Source organism: Lathyrus oleraceus, chromosome 4, assembly GCF_024323335.1.
Source record: "Lathyrus oleraceus cultivar Zhongwan6 chromosome 4, CAAS_Psat_ZW6_1.0, whole genome shotgun sequence".
In the NCBI taxonomy this organism is placed as follows: domain Eukaryota; kingdom Viridiplantae; phylum Streptophyta; class Magnoliopsida; order Fabales; family Fabaceae; genus Lathyrus; species Lathyrus oleraceus.
This window is the reverse complement of record NC_066582.1, coordinates 318,259,280-318,263,994: the sequence shown is the minus strand read 5'-3', so window position 1 is coordinate 318,263,994 and position 4,715 is coordinate 318,259,280.

Here is a 4,715-nt window from a genome sequence, read left to right as displayed (position 1 = left end):
GATAAGCCATTGAATTGACCCTAATTCGGATTATGAATGCTGAAAATTGAGATGAATAAGTTATGCTTAAGCTGTAATTGAATCTATAATTGGATGATTCTTGATTTTCCGAAAGTGTAGCTTTTTACGGAATTGAAATCAAAGGTCCGGAAGTCCTCCAACGGCGGAAAATGCGGAGAATTCTGCATTCTGCTTCGTGTTAGTGCAGGAACAGCTTGCTGTCTTGCGTTAACCGGTTAACCCAGGGTGTTAACCGGTTAACACTGTTATGAATTGTGAAATATTGTTGTTTGTCTTGCGTTAACCGGTTAACCCAGGGTGTTAACCGGTTAACACTGTTGTGAATTGCCAGGAAGCGTGTTCTGTTTGCGTTAACCGGTTAACCCAGGGCGTTAACCGGTTAACACTGTGTGAGAAGTGAAAAATTTATATTTAAATGTGGTGTGCATGTTTGATGTTTGGCCTATATTGGCGTATGATATAATAGGGATCATTTCCCGTTGTTTTGAGCAGTAGGGGTATTAGTAGAGCGTGCTAATACTGTGATTGATTATGTGGCATGATATGATTATGTGATAAATATGTTGATGTTGTATGATTGTATGCATAATGCTGTGGATGTATCTATTATGTATGCAATTGTGAATGGACTGTTTATGGCTTAGAGTGTGAGCATATGTCCATTGTGGATGATTGTTGATGTTTGCATGACTAAGTGATTTAGCTTGCATATTGTGGCCTCTATGGTGGTAGCTAATTCCCATGGTGAGGAATTAGTGAGTGAGTTATTGTGGATTGTTGTTGATGTTTGCATGCTAGGTGATTAGCGTGCATAGCATAGCCCTTGGGGTGGTAGCTAATTCCCATGGTGAGGAATTAGTGAGTGAGTCACTAGGTCTCAAATGAGTGGGACTAGTGAGCTTGGTAGCCGTATCTGGATTTGATCGGTGAGGTTGAACTATATGTTCACGAATAGTCGGTACCGCATGCATGGAGTCTCATTGCATAATGTATGTATTGTGTATAATATGAATGGATGTGTTCCAATATTATACGTGTGTTTTGATGTTTATGTTGAGCATGATTATGAGTATGAGTTGATGTTGCCGTTACTGAATGTGTGATATGATTAGGGTGATGAGATGTGTTCATTTACTTAGCATTACATGATATTTTATAATGCTTATTACATCAATTGAGGAACTCACCCTTACAACTATGTTTTCAGGTAACGAGCAGTGATTGAGTAGAAGCTAGTCCTTGGAGTCTAGTGTAGTTCCTTAGTGGGTCATGCTCTGGTAGATGTAACATCGGGACGGGATGTTTTACTTGTTTTTCATTGATGATTGTTGAACAAGTTTACATGTAATGTGTTACATGTTTTGCATGTTGTTGTTACTTTCTATCCGCTGCGAATTATGCAAATGTTTATTTTGATGAATAAATGAGCATGACGAGTTAAATTGGAACATGGTGTGAAGTGTCAAGTGTGACACCCTTAAATTGCATATATACTCTGATTTATGTTTGGTTGTTTTAATTATTTATTGGGGGTATTTTAGAAGGGTGTTACACCTTCCACTTTGGCCCTTATCAGCAATGGTTTCAAATGATTCTTCATGGTCATTGTGGGTCTTTCGAAAACTGCTTCATGGCTTTCAGCAGAGCCATCGTTTAGCACAAAATAGCACCTTGGTTGGTGCAAAGCCATTTCTTCAGCGTCAACATCATCTACCGACTCCTCCACTTCAGTCACACATTTGTATTCTTGTGGTAGGATTGACACCACATTGACCAAGATATCCAGACTTGCTTCGGACTCTGAATTGAAGTCATCAGTAACTTCATCAGAACATTTTTCAGTTGGTCGACGGACATATTCTCTTATCCGTTCTTTTGCTGTTGTGTCTACCTTCACAACAACCTTCTTCCCAGCATTCGCCCCACTGGCCATGCCTCTTCCAGCTATTCCTCTTGCAGCCTCTCTTTCGGTTTGTTTACGCCTCTGAAAGCGTCTCCATTGAGTCCTCGACATGGGGTTCTTCCCCAAATAATTTTCAGAGACATGAGTCCTTTTTTCAGACTTAAACTCACGCCTGTAATTAATTTCTAGACCTCCTCTAGCAGCAACAACAACAACAACCCCTTGTGGAGTGTCTTGTTTTTCTTGAGGTTTGATCCAAGTACCTCTAGGGACACTTGCCGACGGTACAAAGCTCTTAGGCCTCGCCTAGGTATTTTCCACAGCCTTTTTTGAGCCTATTTCATTCTGGTATTCTCTGGTCGGCCCGTTTCTCTTGCTTTTGCCTAAGTGCAGCTTCTGGAAATTTTCCGCGGCTATTATGTCGGTGACAGCACCACATCTAGGACACAAGCACACTTGTGAACCCTTGTTCTTGCAGCGATACAGGAAATCTACCAAGTCTTCATCAGCCCTTGGGTAAACTTCACCTATATCGACATCTGGGCTTTCCCCAGTTTGCTCCAGCATGTCGGCCTCATCGTATTCGGTGATCTCGACCATGTTGATCTCGACTGGCTCCAAAAATAGGGCTTCCTCCTAGTGGAGAGGATCAGTGTCGATCTTCATTCTGCGGCCAACAAATTTCAGCCTGCCTTCTTGAATCGCTTTCTGAACCAAATCCCTGAAAAGGTAACAATTAGAGGTATTATGACCAAGATAGTTATGATACTTACAAAAACCTATTTTATGTCTTTGTTCTAACAGTGGTATTTTAGTACCATGTGGTACCACCATTTGACCATCTTTGACCAACAGATCAAAAATTTCCTCACACTTTGTCACATCAAAAGTGTAAGTTTTCGCAGGGAATTTTGGATTGTTTTCGACAGGATTTTTTCCTTGCGCAGGAAGTAAAGATCGACGCTCGTAGACCGATCCTGGCTTTAACTCAGCCATGTCAATTTCTAAATCGGTCGATGAAGCATAATCAACCTCATATATTGGGTATGTTGCATCGTAGTCGACAAACGCTACTTTTTCTTTCTTAGACTTATTGTGTCTAACTTTTTCTAATCTTAGCCGTTCGAGATGTCGAACTCTATCGGCCAATTGTGACATAATTTTCGCAAAGGTTGGATCTATTTTCTTCCTAATGGAATAATCTAACCCCCCTGCAGCCATCTGAACAAGTTCATGTTCTGGAACTTGCGTGAAACATCTAGCCTTTAATGACCTGAATCAATTCAGATAATCGTCGATGCTCTCAGCAAACCTTCTCTTGATACTAGACAATTCTGCCAAACTAATTTTGGAGTGTCCTTCGTAAAATTGTTCATGGAACTTCTTTTCTAATTTGGCCCATGAGTCAATTGAACTTGGGGCCAAAGAAGTAAACCATGTGAATGCAGCCTTAGTCAGAGAAGAGGGAAAGTTTTTCACTCTCAAACATTCATTATGAGCTAGATATCTTGACTCTGCTAGATATCTGGAAATATGCTCTATTGTAGATTCACCAGATTCTCCCCCAAATTTAGTGTACTTAGGCACCTTCATTCCCCTGGGCGCCTCGGCTTTGAGAATAAATTCAGCTAACCGGGAGGCGTACAATGGCCTTTGCAACGTGGCACCCATACCATTTCTAGCTATAATCCTTTCGACAATAGTTGTCAAATTATTCTCCACTGCTAAGTCTTCTTGTCGATGTTGGTCGACAATTTGATCATCATCCTGGTGTCGGTTAACCAGTACCATCTGGTTACGTCCTGGGACTCCTGATTCAAGGCCTTGGTTTTGAAGGGGTCTAAGGATTTGTCCTTCGTGGACTGTCTCATCTTCTGCTGCCCCTATCTCCATCTGAATAGGAACAGTTTGCCTAACCACTTATGTCGTCTGTCGAGCCGGTGCCCCTAGAAAATTACACAAGCGTGTCAGTTGATTTGCCACCTATCTATTCATTTCAGCAGATTCTTGTATAACTGGATTAAAAACTGTGCCCATTTGGTTGGTTAATATGTTAACCAATTCATGGTTACTATCATCCATTTGTTGTCTCAACACCGCTATTGAAGTGTTCAACAGCGGCATGGTTCTGTTCTGAGTATTATTCTGAATGTTGCCCCCTTGTGCTGATCCTTGCAAGGAGGGATTTGTGTTTTGGGCATTGTCTGAAAACAGTGTTGCACTTGATGTCGACTGATATCCTGGCATTAAGGAATACGGCATTCCATAAAGAGGATCTGTGGTGCCAAAGCGAGGCACATAAGGTCTGAACGTCGTTATCGTTGATCCTGAACCCCCTGGTGGAGGTAGAGGAATTGATGTTCCAACCGCACCCGTGGTCGACATTGTTGGGGCTGCATTTGTCATCGGTGGCATAGTGGCAACCTGTGAGATTATTGTTTCCGTAGTGGATAAAGTTCCTCGTGGTACTTCATCTGTGTTAGAATCTGACATTTTCAAAGTGTCTCGTGGCTTCCTATACAGTTTGCCACTTCTAAGTTTCATGCAATTTCGCAATTGCTCTAGCACTGTCCCACTGGGTGTGCCATTTTGTTTACTGTGGAAATTGGTAAATAATCGATGGTCCTCCCTAGGCCTCAAGACTAAGGGTTAGTTGCAGGATCGACCAGTTGATCCTAGGACATGTGCTAGTGCAAGTGAGGCTTATCCAATTTGACGAAATAACTTTGTGAGGAACGACTCCTGACAAAGTCTTGAACAAGCGCAGGTTTTTCCACACGAACGGTTTGAA